The following is a 17236-nucleotide window of genomic DNA, read 5'->3' on the forward strand; positions in this document are numbered from 1 at the left end:
GGGCTTGAGGAGGGTACCTGTGGACTTATTCCATGATGTTTATCCATGGAAATAGGTCCACAGGTCCCCTGAAGCCTGGTAGACCCACATGTTACATGATGGTGCAAAGCATCCTTTGCAACGTTATTTAGCCCCTTCTGCCATCCGTGCGTCATTTTAGCACAGAAGGATAAATATGGGGCTATGTGGTTAGCACCATTTTTTAGATGGGAACACCTACCTTGCATCTCATTAACACAGGGTAGGTTAACACATCAAAAAAATGGTGCAAACTCCAATATTTTGACCTTAGACATGTTTCTCGTCAAAATATGAATAAGGAGTTCATTTTGCGCCAAATTTGCGTTGAAAAAATGATTCAAATTTGGCGCAAATGGAGTACAAATATGCCCCTGAGTTTGAGGAAGGTGATTTGGCTCTTGTCAAGCAAAAGCAAAAGCAAAAGCAAAAAACAGATCCTCCATTTAATGTTGAACCTTTAAAGGTTGTTATATGAAAGGGACATACAATAACGCACATCATCATGGCAAATACTCATCACGAGGGACTCCTCCCACTTCAGGCATCTATCTCATCAATCATCATTCCCTGTGGATTTAGAGAAAACTGCCTCACCTTAGGACTCTGATAAAACATTAGAACATGTACCCCTAGGGTTCAACCCAGGTACAACTAAACTACCTCATACCACACTGTTTTGCTAAACTGTACAATCACCCAGACAGCTATTTGAAGAAATGTAATACTCCTGTTTGTTTGTATCCTTTGTTCCTTTTTACTTAACAAGGGGGGGGGAATATAGTATCTTAGAACTGTCAGCTTTAGGATCCCATGTCTAGGGATGGACTTATGAAGGACATTGTGTAATTAATCTGGGAGGAGTCATTGCTTGGTCCTTATATGGTTTTTGGGATATTGAGAGTTCAGTTACATCTTGTATGCTTATGAGTAAAGATGTTAACTACGAGCTCTATGTGTGGTGTGTTTTTGCCCCTGCTACTCGACTGGGGAGGAAGCGATAGTAGTCACACTCACCACTGAGACATGTTTTATCGCATTCCATGTTCACTTGATCAAACAAGAACTGAAGGGTATGGGGGCCTACAGCAGCTGTGGCCCATCCTTACAGACAGGAACCACCCCCCCTCATTTTTCATACAAGAAGATTCCCTATCAGTGGATCAAAGGTAAGCCTGATAGACAGACTAACCCTACTATTTTTGTTCGGGTCATGCAGCCGGGAGCTAGATATGTACTAACTGTGTAGGCTCTTTGCTGCGTGACCTGAACTTTGCTGGGCTGAAGATGTCACAGCTTCTGTGGGTGTGACCTCTTCTGCCTAAAAAAGCACTTTGAGGCCCTCACCCTCATCACTGATAGCCTGGAACCTGAGCACTTCAGTTTTAAGCCTTGACGTGTCCAGGGGTGAGTGTCTATCATTGACACCTCATCACAAAGTGGTGGGGTAAACAACTCTCACTGAACCATCCCACTCTGTTATGATAGGTGGAGACTACTGCCTATTGGGTAGTCTCAGATCAGCCAACGTGGAGGGAGACAGTCTAAACCCTCCTGCGACCTCAAAGGCTTCACCCCCAAGAGCTGCAGCAGGATAATTGTAAAGTTGGGCGTGAGTTAGTGAATTAGTGCACATGAAGCATGTGTGAATGCTTTGGTGTGAGTGAGTGTATATGTGTGTGGCCCACTCATCCCCTTCTCTGCTAGAATTACTGAATGCTACAGGTCTACAGTGTACCTAGTTGTTTCAAGTAGGTTAGTTCAAGCTGCATCCTTCAATCTAAAGCGAAACCATTCCCTTCACCTTTTTCTAAAAAAATGTATTTTGGATTGCACTTGCATATCTACCAGGCAGAATAAAGACAAATTCTGGCTGACAAAAATTTGAGTTTAATTTGATTTTTACTTTTCCATTGTATTGAATATATAATGACTGCATAAAGGCAATTAGAAGGGTAGAGAAATATGGATAAGAACTAAGACAAGTGGTGTGTGGAATCCGTGAAATGCGCTTTTGTATTGTTATGTGACGTTCAGCAAAATGTATCTTGAATTATGCAAAATGCAAAACCAGCATTTAGCATCCTTGTGTCTATTTTGGACTCAGAATGCATTTTGCATTAACGCAAAAGACACAAGTGCTGCAAACAACATCCACTGGCATTCTCTGCATTTGTGTTATTTCCGTTCTCACAGGCTTAAATTCTGCCACGTGACTTAGTGGCAAAATCTCAGAAACTTCAAGTAACTATCTTGTGGCTTGTGTTTTAATTTGATGTTTCTGGGTATCTCAACATGCTGCTCATCTTTTCCACTCCTTCAAAGCTTATTTTAGATATGTTGAAACTTTAGATCACATAGCACTAGTGACATTACTGAAGATTTGCACCCAGAATTACAAATGCAAAGGGGTGAAAACACTGCACAGAGCCATATTTACAAAGATTAGCTAGCTGTGTCGCCCCCCATACTAGTGAACAAACAGGATACCTTGCTGGACATACAATGTGTGTAAGACGAGGCCTCTTTTTGCATGGTTAGCCCCCACTTTTTGCCTGATGTTGATGTGTCCTAGAAGGTGTAGTGCCCAGGGCCCCTGCTAACCAGGTTCCCTGGGCCAGAACTCTTTCCCTAAATCTGTTGTGATGCTTGGCACAATTGGATACACTCTTACATACCAATGTAAGACCGTAGTAAATGGGTACCCCAGGGCATGGAATAGTCTGAGTAGCCCCTGTGGGCAGCAGCACTGATTGTGCCAACCTCTAGGGCCCTGCACCCAGATGCACCCAGCACTGCCAGTGCAGGCTGAGTGTTACTGGGTCAAACCTAAAAAGACAAACTCAACATGGCACACTCCCTTTGTGCCCTGTACACTCTACACTGCACATGATATGGGTAAGCCACCCCTCTGGTAGGCCTTACAGCCCTGAGGCAGGGTGTGCCATACCATATGTGAGGGCATAATTGCATGATTGCATGATTGCATAATTGCATGAGCAATATGCCCCCACTGTGTCCTTGCCAAAGTTCATAGTGAGTGAACAGAGCAGCCATTTTAAGTGTGTGTTCCGGACACTGGTCAAACACAAGTTCTCCATCTACATGATGGCCACTCTGCACCCTGTGTTATTTTGTATCAAACAGCTCAGGATGATAAATCCACACTGCTACCAGTATTGGATTGAACCCCAAAAGTACCCAGGGGTCATATTAGAGGTCCCGGCTGCAAAAGCTAACCTAACTGGCATAGTTGCTAACTGCTTCGATCCAGCCTGCCACTTCCAGACAGCCAATAACAAACATGGGGGAGCCATGGCTCTCTGGCTTGTAAAACAATGACCTTCCTGGGCAATGGAGCTAACACCCCCTCCCTCAGGAATGTACACTATCCTGGCTGTGAGCTTCAAAGGGCTACCACCCTTGAAACTTGAGCCCCCAGGCCTGCTGCTAGCAACAAATTGCTTCCCCCTTTGTCAACCCCCACTTTTAGCAGGAACAGACGAAGGAAACCACACAAAGGGTAGGAGGAGGGGTCTCACTGTGCGTGCACCACCGCTAGGGGCTTATAAGCGAAGTGGACCCCCATTTCATTTTCCTCCATGTTGGATGGCAGGAAAAGATCCAATCATATTTAGGGAAGTGACCCTTCCTCCAGAAAGCGGTCACTGTAGTGGGTGTAGCCACCCTAGGGTAAGTGTCCAATTGGACACTACCAGGTTCCCCCTGAAATGCCTACTTAATTCAGTATTTAGTGGACTCCCCTGGACTAAGAGATTAGATTAATCTGGAAGAAAAGAAGACAGTACCAAAGAACCCGACAGGATAAGAACAGAGGACCTGCTGCACCAGAAGAGGCTCTGAGACCCCTGCTTGCTGCACCAGTGTCCAGGCAATCACAACTGTGGAGAAGCTGACCAATGGATTGACCTCAACAGACCCTGAGGACATCCAGGCTTCACAGATAGCCCAAAATACCCCTCCTGATTGGAGGCACCACTCAAGAAACCAAAGGAACCTGAAATGAACCTGCAAACCAGTGAGGAACACTTCACCAAAAGAATAATATCTCTCCAACCGGAAGTCACAGCTGGACCCAATGACTCACCAATAACAGCCCAGATGTGACATGCAAGTGTGCCAACTTTGGTGGCACAGCACTCTCATATGGCTGAGTTGTGTTACTAACCCAGGTACTTGTTAGTGCATGTTGGACAACCCCAAATACAGCTCACCCAGAGCTGCAACTGGACCAGGAATAAGCCCCAGTCATGGGACTTCAGTGACACCCTGGACCGCCCACCAGAGTGCCCATGACATCCTGCAAGGCCCACAGAACAAGACTTACCTCCAGCCTCAAAGGGTCCCTTTGCGCACAGCATCCAAGACCTTCAAATTGCACTGCATCTGGCTGCTGTGAGCCCTGCATAACGGGAACTGCTGTGTGCCCCAGGTCCCCAACCCCTTGTGACCGCAACAGCCAAAGCGGACCTGAAGGCACCATCTTTAAATCTGCAAACCAGCCCCTTTCCAAGTTGCCCCTCCAGGTTGCCCTGTGCCAACAGACTGCTGCCACCAGAACTGGGAACTGTCCAAGGCTCTCCAGCTGGCAATGTATACCCACCGACTACTCCTGCCACCCTGCAAAAAAAGAGACTGGTAACTCAACTGTACGATTTTTAATGACTTTTTAAAAGTGACTGCCTATTGATTTCCATGTGTGTAATTATGCACAGAAAGACATGGGGACATATTTATAATGCTATAGCGCCACCTTGCACCACATTAGCATCATTGTTTTTTATGTTAATGTGGCCCAACGAGTCCGTAATCCCCATGCATGCATTGAGCCACTCTGCAACCCTTTGCACTATATTATGCCTGAGCCAGGCATAATGTATTCAAAGGGGACTTTCCGCTGTTAGGGGGGCTGGAAAAATGGTGTAAGGAATTCTATGAGATTTCCTTGCACCATTTTTTATGGGACTTTTAACGCCTGCTGAAGAGCAGGTATTAAAAGGGGGCTTTCATTCATTAGAATGGGGCCCTATCTACTGTGCAGGAGTAGCACCAATATTTTGGCACTAGTCCTGCAGAGTAAATCAATAGCGTCAAGAGAAATGAAGCTATTGCCCCCTACCCTGCGCCATGGTGCGCCATGTTTTAAATATGGCGCACATGTGGTGGCAGTAGAGTGGTGCTAAGGGGCACGGGGAAGTGACACTGCACTTGGTGCAGCACCACTTTCCATAAATCTGACCCTAACTTTATTAAAACTTTGAAAAGTCATAACTCAAAAAGTACTCAATGTATCTTTTAGATCTTGGTCTTAAAAATATATATAAAAGTCTGAAGTATTTTTATAAATTCTGGTTTCAAGTTATTCATTGAGTGTGTGTGGTGCATGACTGGATTTGCGAGTCCAGCACATCTCCTGGATTAGCCTAACTTCTTGATCAGCTACCTTAAAAGTTGGAGCATTAGGTGGTCTAATTTTTACCTCTGGAAACCAACGTGTGGTTGCCTGGACTCCCTGCTGTGTGCCTAGTTTTTCACACTATATAGACAGCCAGTTTCCTACATCTGGTGAATCAGCAGTGGGATAAAGACTTTGCATTTGCTGATACCACTTTTTCAATTGTGTAAACACGTGAATAACTCTCTAAATTGTCTTTGGATGATTATTTTTTGATTTTCTAATTGACTAATAATTTTTTCCAATTTTTAAAAATAATTGTTAGGGCCCTGGTTAGGTCCCTACAACTTTAGAGAAAAGTTTAAAAGTCTTTACTTTAGTTGGTTATCCAAAAAGGGGAATTCTAAATTCTAAAAAGGTCTCAGCTTTAGTAAGATACAAATGTCAGAAACCAGGAGCTTAACCTTGAACATTATGAGGCATTGCATATGGCTATAACCAATTAAGGAAACTCCGCAGGCTGTACAAACCTCAAACTAGAAAACAAAACCAGAGAAACTTAGTGTCCCATTATGAAAGAGATCGTCCCCCAGCTGATGATAATGATACATCTGAGGTGGATAAAGATCCTATGGACAATGGGGATGAGGGTAGCTCCTCTTCTCACACAAGCCCCAGAGCACCCACAGACACAGTCCTGTATATTGCCAGGCTGACCAAAAGACTGGCTTTAGAAAGTCAGCATTTGGAATTAGAAAAGCAAAGAAAGAGTTGGGCTTGGCACCCATATCAGGTGGAAGCAAACGTGTTAGAAGAAAAAGCTTTCAACATCAAACTCCTAAAAGGAGTTGTCTCTATCTTCACTGAAGGGGATGATATAGTGAAATAGTTTTCTGCCTTTGAAATAGCCTGTATTGGGTGGGAAATCTAAAAGAAATACTGGGGCACACTTATGTGGGAGTTATTCTCAGGAAAGGGCAGGGAACGGTTCATGACACTGAGGGGCATATTGATAATCCGTCTGCGCCGATTGTGCGTCAAAAAGTTTAATGCACAATCAGCGCAAACATTGCCCCGTATTTAAACTTTGACGCCCGAGCACGCGGATGACAACATTCTGCCGTGTGTGTCATTTTTTGGATGCGGCAACCCGCCTTGCGTTAATTATATGCAAGGTAGGCGTTCCCGTCCAAAAAATGGCTTAAACGGCCGTGCGTCGTATTTATGCTTTTGGGCAAAAATGACGCACGGCCGGGAGGCGGAGCCAGAAAATTACGCAAAGCCCGATTTGCGTCAAAAATTAACGCCTGGGTCAGGGCAGGCGTTAAAATGGGGCAAACACACATGTATTTAATCAGAACACACAGAACAAACAGCAGAGCAGCAGAGCAGCAACAGGGAGCCATGGAGGTGATTCTAATCCAGCATGCACGCAGACGCAGAGCCCAGCAGCAACAACAGCAGCTACAACAACACCAGCAGGGACCCCAAAGGCAGCGCAGAAGGCAGGAGAGGATATTCCACCCAAGAACAACCCTTCAGGGCCTCAGGGAACACAACATCATACAGAGGTACCGGTTGAACTGGCAGGCCATTCAGCAGCTACTGCGAAACATTGAACAGCAGTTGGTCCTCACTTTGGTGACACCCCGGACCATCCCAACAGAAATAAAGCTGCTTGCCGTACTTCATATGCTGGCAAGTGGCTCTTTTCAAACAACTGGTGCCCTGGTTGGCGGAATATCACAACCATCATTCTCCGCCTTTTTGCCCAAAGTACTGGATGCCATCATTCGACTGACACCCCGCCACATCTGCTTCCCTAACACACTGCAGAAGCAGCAGGAAACAAAACAGGGGTTCTACGCAATCAGTGGCTTCCCACACATTTTTTGGTGCAATCGACTGCACACATGTACGCCTTGTGCCACCTGCTGCAACTGAACACCTCTACTGCAACAGGAAGCACACACATTCCATCAACGTGCAGGCCATAGTCGATCACCAAGGATTGATCACCAACATCATGGCTAAATATCATGGGAGTGTACATGACTCATACATCTTCCGTCACTGCACCATCAATCAACACTTCCAGGATGGACGGTATGGCAATGGACTACTTGTTGGTAAGTACAAAAACCTACATATGTATATACACTGCACAGCAACCCTCTAGGACACACAACACATACACCACAACAGCAACATGTCAACAGGAACACACTGAGGTCGTGACATCACTAGCCATGTTTCTTAACTCACCATTGAACCTGTCACACATCGGAATTTACTGTACAGCCTAATGTAAAGACGTCAATGAGTGTGGTTGCCTAAATGTCACCTTGCAAATTGTAAGTGTCCCAATGACCTTTACATTAATACATTGCCTAAGTCTAAAGGTATGGGATGTCCAGGGTACTTTGATATGAACGTGTTAACAACACTTTCAATTTTAACTCTGCATGGAACTATCATCTCACCCCCAGTGAAGACACACGGACACCTGTATCACAAGTCACAATGCTAGGGAGGGCACACTGTACTGAAAATCCCAAAACATACTGCTGACAATCGGTTAGCAGACAAACACTTGTTCAGCCAAGGAAACAACACAATGCAGATGGTATAGCATAAAAGCATAGGATGTCACATTAGTACACAAAAGAGTCACAGACAACACAAGACAACTACTGACATTAAAGGTCTTTTCAATAGTGCCAGCTACATCAACATGATCCCATTCATTTTCTATTGCAGCTGATCAGGGGTATGGCATCCAGCCATGGATGATGACACCATTTGGCAACCCGAGTACAGCTGCAGAGCATGCATACAACGAGGCCCATAGGAGGACACGCAGCATTGTCGAGCGGACCTTCGGCATCCTCAAGTCAAGGTTCCGCTGCCTCGACATCACTGGTGGTGGGCTCCTATATTCCCCCGAGATGGTCTGTAGGATCATCCTCACATGTGCAATATTGCACAACATTTGTGTCAAAAGAAACATTCCCCTCCTGGAACCAGAGCCACACATGCCTGAAGAGGAGGAAGAGGAGGATGATGGCCTGCAACAGGAGGGGAAACTACAGAACACAGCTGCTGGTATACGCAGGCGGCAACAGATTGTAAATAATTTCTTCTGAATATGATCACCTTCACCACTTTAGTTAACTAATATAAATAAACACCTATTATAATCACCATATCATGGTCTGGCTATTCCTTTTTGCACACCTTCATCTCTACTTATCAGAATAAGAGTGTTGCCTCATGGAGCATTGCTGAGATACTGAGTAGGACACGGAACATCCCAGAGCTTATGTGATGCCTAACATACAATGGTCACATACACACACACTCTTAATGACATATATCATGTACATATCTCCTTTGAAGGCCTATAGCAGAGGACCACAACTATTTCACACATACATGTTGAAAGCAAGGTCCAACACAGCATGGTGGTGTATGGTTTCTCACTTCATCAGATTATTCCCTCAGGATGGGCAGCGTATGATGCAATCATGGTCACTGTGCAGATTTCTCTAACTACATAATATCTGGACAGTTGTATTGAGAAGCTACGTTATTTGACAGTAGGGACATTCCAATTATCTTCTGCGCAGTTGATATGTCACATTACCCAGAGACAGATTTGTGGTGTCAGTGCTATTTATTGAAAAGTGCTGTAGTGCTATATGTACATTGTCCATGACTGTGAGTCCATTATAGTGACATTTTAAATTGGGATCCAACACAAGGGTTTACCAAAATGCTTTTGTCATGCTGGGGTTGCTGTTTCAGACAGTGCAGAGGGACAGGATTTGGCAATGAGTAGGAGAGAGAAAATCACTGGGTTGGGTGACAAGATATACAGTGGTTTGCAGAACAGTGCTTGAGTACAGTTGTTGCAAGACTGGCAAGTTACAAAGCGCAGGACCTTGGTAAATGTCGGACATGTGGCAGGGACTAGTGCTTCCGGGTACTTTTCCTTGTGAATGTGATCTGTTCCATGTCTTCTTCTTCTGATGTGTGTGTTGCCTGCTTTGTCCTTGTTGTTGGTTGTGAAGGGGCAACACACACCTCAGGGTTAGAAGACGTGGAGGCAGACATCCTGGTGGCTGCTCCCTGTGAAGGTCTTAAGGGCAGTACTGCAGCAAGGAGGATCTGCTGGTTCTTGAGAATAGCAGCCACATCACGATGGTAGGCAGCCAGGTCGGCCCTGAGGGGTTCAATGTTGCATTCGTGCACGCGTTGACAGGATCGCTGTTGTAGGTGTTAGGTCAACTGTATTACAGCTGTGCTGATTTCCTTTTGGGTTTTCTGCAGTTCCTACAAGACAGATGTTAGGGCTTGCATAGCTGCTGCCTGATCTTCAGATGACATCATGCACGAACGCATCCCCTCAAGGCTGGCTGCCATATTTTGCATCCCCACCCGCACCTCCTTGGCCAGCTCCTGCTGTACTCCAACTACAGTTCTCTCAAAGCTGGTGCCAGTGTCGTCTGAGTCCTCAGCTGTATTGGAGCTGGCAGGTCTTACAATTGGGGTGGTGGGTGGATCCTCTGCGATGGCTGCTTGTTCTGTACTCCTCCTTGTGACTGAAGGTGGGGTCTGGAAGGTTTCAAGGACCTTTTGGATGGTCTCCTGGGGAATGTTTATCGGCTCGTCATCCATGTCATCAGGGAAATCTGGGACAGGCATATCGGCAGGAGATCCATCTTCCTCTGCAATGAAACAGGGTACAATTAGTGTGTCCGTGTTGTGACACTTTTGACATGACGTGCCTGCCTTTTGATGAATTCACTTTGTGATCTTGTTTTGTATTAATATCTGCAGTCCTTCAGATGGGCATTGTTTCAGGCCTATGGCCCACCTGTGTGTCACATGTATGTTATTGAGTTATCAGACTTGTCAGCCTCATTGCCTCTGGGTGTTGCTTTATGCCAAATAGAGAATTGCCACCTTTTTGTCCTACTCGACCCTCCGTGTATATCCATTCTCATGGTGAGACCTTTCACTGGCTGTGGGTGTTCTGATGGCCCTGGCAGCACACTTAACTATCAGGACCTGTCCCAATCCCTGATCGTTCACATCCACTTAAATGTAATAGACATGTGGCATATCCTATGCATGGCAATGTTATGATGTGATATGGATGTTGACATTGTTAATGTGTCCTGCTGATGTTGGGTAATGTGTGTTACATTGGATTGCCCTGATAGTCGTATCAGTGTCCTATTTCGTCCTCTGACTGTGCAGGTATATTTCAGTGACCAGTTACATGTGTCCCCTCCTCAATGCTGTTGTCTGAGCAGTATGACATTTGTGATGTCGCCTTGTTACCCAGGCACAGGATGGACCCTGACATATGCAGCATGGGTGTGTCCTTAGTGCTGTGTCGCTCCTATTGTTGTTTACATTGGCTGATGTTTGTGACAACTATGGGCATTGACATTTGAGTGTACTGGGGCCTTTGTCTTGTTTCAGGAGATTGTTGCAGATGTCATCCTCACCCCCTAATTTAGGTATGTATGTTCCATGGGGAGGTTACTGCCATTGGCTACTTGAGCTGCACACAGATCAGAGGTGGTAGGGGCAACTGTTGTTGCAGTTACATTGCAGTTGTCGGTTTGGCTAGAGGATTGCTAATAGGGCCCTAGTTAATGTAGGAGGTATGATGGCTGATGAGTGCCAGGATGTCAGTGTGACGTAGTGGCCTTCCCTCCTGTCGTGGCTTTCCCTTTGCTCCATCGTTGGCATGACAGCATGCCCCCATAGGACTGTTGTTGGTGTAGTGTAATGGTGTGCCCCAGCTTCTGTTTGTGCAGGCCATACCCCCATGCCGTGCCCCTTTACCCATGCCACTCCATGTATATGATGACTTACATGTAATGTGTAGTAGGTATTTCCCCCCGGTTGCAGTTGACATTAGTGCATTTCAATTCCCCATGCGACTTACCCTGCATGTGCGTTGTCTCCTGGTAGTCTGCGCTGTCCTGTCCTTGAATCCCTGTGATGATCTCCTCAGGGATGACGGCTGCGACCATCTCCTCCATGTGGTCCAAGGGCTCCTGGTGTGCTGGACTCCCCCCTCCAGTCTGCAGTGCTGCCTTCCTGTTCCTGGTCATCTTTTCCTTGGTCCTGCGTTTGCAGTCATGCCAGCGTTTCTTGCATTCGATGACTGTTCTGCGTACTTCTGCGACACTGTTAACCTTGTCAACAATTTGTTGCCATATAGCCTCTCTCCTACTGATTGGCAACTTTGATGTGACAAACAGTTGGTGCTGGTGTTCCGTCACCTCTTTAACCAGGATTTCCTGCTCCTCTGCACTGAAGCGACACTTTCTTTTCTTCTTAAAAGTGTCCTGGTTCTTGTGTGGATCCTCCTGGCTGGTTCCTGGTCTGCTGTCATCTTCCTGGGGTCTGTAGTGGCATCTGGGATCCATTTTGGCTCTCCTCTGGTGAACTGGCAGTGTTCGCGTTTTTTTTTTACGCTATTGCATCAAAAAACGGCGCTTATCCGGTTTGCGGTGTCGTAAATCGGCCCACAGTCATTTCCACCGCGTTAACGTCGTTTTCCTTTACGACTTGACGCCGCGGTGTGCGTCAAAAATAATGACTCCCACCAAAAGGGCGTTATCCAGCGGTATTTTTTTTTACGGAAATCTGCGCCAGCGCAGTTTTGCGTCAAAAGGTATAAATATGGGCCTGAATGAGGCAGATTCGAACTCCTATGACCTCCAGAAGGGTACCCTGATTGAGGGCTTTGGATTTACCAGTGAAGAGTACAGGACAAAGTTCAGGGGTTAGCAGGGAACAAGGTACAAGAGTATGATGGGCTGTACAATGTGTATGCGAAAGAGTAACTGTTGAGTAATTGTTCCAATGACAGGCTACATTAACATCTGGTAGACATGGGTCCACTTTCCCCTCAAGAGTTGGGAGGGAAGGAAGACCATTGGTCAACACAAGGGTGACCAAAACTATCACTGGTGGGGGAGACCAAAAGAAAGAGGCCAAAAATCACCCCCCAATGGAAAGATTGGAGTCATGGTAAAAAGAACAAAGAGTCTTCTCAAGGCACCCAAACATATGCACAGGAGGGTGGGCCCAGATAATACTCACAGTCCAGGAGAGGGTACAAAGGGAAACACTTTGACCCCAGCAAGACTTGGTGCGAAGATGGCAAAACCAAAGGGCACCAAACTGGAGACGCGGGCTGTAAAGGCAAACAAAATGCCTCTAGTCAACCTGCAGTAAATACAATTGCCAATATCCAGATGGGTTCAGATGTGTGGCCTGACCATGTCAGTGTCCCCACAGAGGCAACAGTAGTCACTGAGGATGGGGTAGATTTATCCTCTGCTGCCTGGCCAAGTAACATGAACAAATAAAGGCAGTACCCTGTGATTGATGGGGAAAAAACTGAAGCTTTGAGGGACACAGGGGCTAGTATCACCATGGTATCTCAGCACCTGGTCCCTTCAACTCAGATCCTAGTAGGGAGGTCTTATCCTTTCACCAATGCTGACAAAGAGACCAAGTTCCACCCCATTGCCATGGTAAACTTTGAATGGGGAGGAGTAGCTGGGCGAAGAGAAGTGGTTGTGTCCTCATCCATCCCTGTAGATTGCCTACTTGGTAATGACCTGCAGCATTCCCCCTGGGCTGAGGTAGAGCTAAAGACCCATGCAGCAATGCTTGGAATCCCTGAGTGGGCTTGTGTCAAGACAAGGGCACAGAGCAAACTTCAGAGAGAAAAAGGAGAACTGGATCCTGAAATAGTGGACCAGCCTCCCAAAAGAAAAGGCAAGAAGACTCGGGGACCAGCTCCAAAACAGATCCCAATACTGGGCCCCTCTTCTCAGGAGGAGGAGAAGACACCCACCATAGAGGGAACTGAGCATGAAGAGCTTAGGCCTTACCACTTAGAGCTCTTTGGCCTGGGGGCACCCTCTAGGGAAGATCTGTGCCAGGGACAACGGGTGTTTCGCACTCTTGAAGGCCTGAGACAGTAAGCTGCTCAGGAGGAACTATGAAATGTCAGTGGTACCCACAGGGTCTACTGAGAGGAAGCCCTTCTGTTAACTGAGGACAGACCTCAAGCCTGGTGCAACCAGGAGGGTGGTAGTAACACAGAAGTTCAGGGACCAACTTCTCACTTTAGCCTATGTCATCCCTTTAGCAGGGCATCTGGGTCAGAACAAGACATGGTGTAAGTTGCTTAACCACCTCTACTGGCCAGGTATGTCACAAAAAGTGAAGGACTTTTATCAGTCATGTCCCTCTTGCCAAGCCAGTGCCAAGGCAGGTGGGCACTTCAAGGTCCCATTAATTCCACTATCTGTGGTTGGGGTTCCCTTTGAAAGGGTAGGGATTGACATTGTTGCCCCCTTGACCCTGCAGCAGCATCCGGACAGAGATATATCTTAGCGGTAGTGGATCATGCCACTAGGTATCCTGAGGCTATTCCCCTTAGGACAATCACTGCACCTGTGGTTGCCAAAGCTCTCCTCTGTATCTTTACCAAGGTTGGGTTCCCTGAGGAAGTAATATGAGACATAGGGTCAAACTGTATGTCTGCATACTTAACACACATGTGGCAGGAATCTGGAGTGACATATAGGTTCATTATCCCATACTATCCACAAACCAATGGGCTGGTAGAAAGATTCAACTAGACCCTAAAAGGCATGATTGGAGGGCTCCCTGAAAAACTCAGGAGGAGAAGAGATATCCTACTCCCTTGCCTGCTGTTTGCACTTCAGGGAAGTGCCTCAAAAGGGAGTCGTTTTTTCTACTTTTGAACTTTTGTTTGGGCACTGTGTTGGGAGACCACTAAGTATTGTAAGAGAATGCTGGGAGAGACCTCTCAAAGAGCCCAAACAAGATATTGTGGACTGTGTGCTTGACCTACGTTCTAGAATGCCTGAGTACATGGAGAAAGCCAGCAGAAATCCTCAGGTCAGCCAAGAGCTTCAAAAGCTTTAGTATGACCAAAAAGCTGCTGTAGTGGAGTTCCAACCAGGGCAGAACATTTGGGTGTTGGAGTCTGTTGCTCTTAGGCCCCTCAAGGACAAATGGTCTGGGCCCTATCCCATCCTTAAAAGAAAAGGGGAGGTCACTTATCTAGTGGACCTAGGCAGTTGTAACAATCCCAAAAGTATCATACATGTCAACAGCCTAAAACCCTTTTATGACAGAGCAGATGTGACCATGCTCATGGTTACAGATGAGGGACGGGAAGATGAGAGTGAACCTATCCCTGATCTCCTTTCCAGCGATCCTCAAGATGGTTCTGTAGCGAGGGTGGTCTTATCAGACACCCTCTCAGGACAACAGCAGACTGATTCCAGGAAAGTCCTCAACCAGTATGCTGGGCTCTTTTCTCTGACCCCTGGGAAGACAAACTGGCATACCCATGATGCTTGTCAAAAACAAAATTTACAGACAGTCTGACTATGTCAGAGAAAGCACAGAAGAGGAAGTCAAGGAAATGTTGGATGTGGGTGTCCTTGAACCCTCAGAGAACCCCTGGACTAGCCCAGTATTTTTAGTCACCAAACCACACTCCAAGGATGACAGGAAAGAAAATAGTTTTTGTGTGGGCTACAGAGGCCTCAACTAAGTGACCAAAATAGATGCACACCCAATCCCAAGAGCTGATGAGCTCATTGACAGACTAGGGGCATCCAAGTATCTGGGTACTTTGGATTTGACATCAGGGTACTGGCAGATTTGTCTGACCCCAGGAGCAAGCAAAAGAGAGGTAATCATTCTTTACTCCTAGTGGGCATTATCAGTTCACTGTTGTGCCCTTTGGACTCAAAAATGCACCTGCCACCTTCACATGGTTGGTGAAGCAAGTCCTTGCTGGATGGGAAACTTTTACTGCAACTTTCTTCAATTACATAGCTGTCTATAGTTACACCTGGCAGGATCACCTGACCTACCGTGGCAAGGTCCTTGAGGCTCTGCAGAAGGCAAGCCTCGCTATCAAGGCCAGTAAGTGCAGGATAGGGCAGGGAAAAGTTGTGTACAGGGCCACCTAGTTGGTGGAGGCCAAGTACAACCTGTACAACCCAATATTCAGACTGTTCTGGCTTGGATGCTCCCACAACCCAGACACAAGTCAGGGTATTCCTTGGCTTAACTGGATATTACAGGACGTTTGTGAAGGATTATGGCACAATAGTTGCCCCCCTCATGGAACTCACCTCCAAAAAGATTCCCAGAATGATCAACTGGACAGTGAGTTGTCAAGAGGCCTTTGACACTCTGAAGAAAGCTATGTGCTCTGTTCCAGTTCCTGCAAGCACCAGACTACTCCAGGGAATTCAAAGGTTCAGACAAATGCTTCAGAGATGGGGATAGGAGCAGTCCTCTCCCTAAGTTATGATGATGATGGACATGACCAACCAGATGCATTTATTAGCAAACAACTGCTCCCTAGGTATAAACAATGGAGTGCCATAGAGAGGGAAGCCTTTGCTGTGGTTTGGCTCTCACTTCACTGTTCAGACTGATCACAGGCCTCTCACATGGCGGGGTTCACCATACATTATGTGAGGGCATAATTGCATGAGCAATATGCCCCCACTGTGTCCTTGCCAAGCCTGGGACATAGTGAGTGAACAGAACAGCCATTTTAAGTGTGTGTACTGGACACTGGTCAAACACGAGTTCCCCAGCTGAATGACGGCCACTCCGCATCCTGGGTTGTTTGGTATTAAACAGCTCAGCTCAGGAGGATAAATCCAAACTGGTACCAGTATTGGATTTAACCACAAAAGTACCTAGGGGTCACCTTAGAGGTGCCCGCTGCAACAGCTAACCTAACTGGCTTAGTTGCTTCCACTTCCAGACAGCCAATATACAAACCTGGGGAAGAGCCATAGCTCTCTGGTTTGTAAAACAATGCCCTTCCTGGGTGGAGGAGCTAACACCCCCTCCCTCAGGAATGTGCATTCTCCTGATGGTGAGCTTCAAAGGGCTACCGCCCTTGAAGCTTGAGCCCCAGGCCTGCTGCTAGCAGCAAATGGCTCCCCCTTTTGTCAACCCCCACGTTTTGCAGGATTAAAGGCGGGAAACCACACAAAGGGTAGGAGGAGGGCCTTGACTAACCATGCATCACCCCTAGGGGCTTGCAGGCGAAGTGGACCCCCCATTTCATTTTTCTCCATGTTGGATGGCAGGACAAGATCCAATGAGGTTTAGGGAAGTGACCCTTTCTCCAGAAAGCGGTCACTGTAGTGAGTGTAGCCACCCAAGGGTAAGTGTCCCATTGGAGACTACCAGGTTCTCCCAAAAATGCCTACTAAATTCAGTATTTAGTGGCTCCCCTAGAGGAAGAGATTAGATTCATCTGGAAGGAAAGAAGACAACACCAACGAACCTGAAAGGACAAGAACAGAGGACCTCCTGCACCAGAAGAGGCTCCAAGACCCCTGCTTGCTGCACCAGATTCCCGACAATCACCGCTAGGGAGGAGCTGACCACTGGACTGACCTCAAAAGACCCCGAGGACTTCCAGGCTTTGTAAATAGCCCAAGATTGCCCTCCTGAGTGGAGGCACCACTCAAGAAACCAAAGGAACATGAAAGGAACCTGCAAACTGATGAGGGACACTTCACCAACTGGATGACATCTCTGCAACTGGAAGTCACAGGTATACTCGATGACACACCAATGACAGCCCGGATGAGACCTACAAATATGCCAACTTTGGTGGCAAAGTGCCTTTCTGTGTTTGAGTCATGTCAATACCCCAGGTACTCGTCAGTGTACGCCAGACAA

Source organism: Pleurodeles waltl, chromosome 2_2 (genome assembly GCF_031143425.1).
Source record: "Pleurodeles waltl isolate 20211129_DDA chromosome 2_2, aPleWal1.hap1.20221129, whole genome shotgun sequence".
Taxonomy (NCBI): domain Eukaryota; kingdom Metazoa; phylum Chordata; class Amphibia; order Caudata; family Salamandridae; genus Pleurodeles; species Pleurodeles waltl.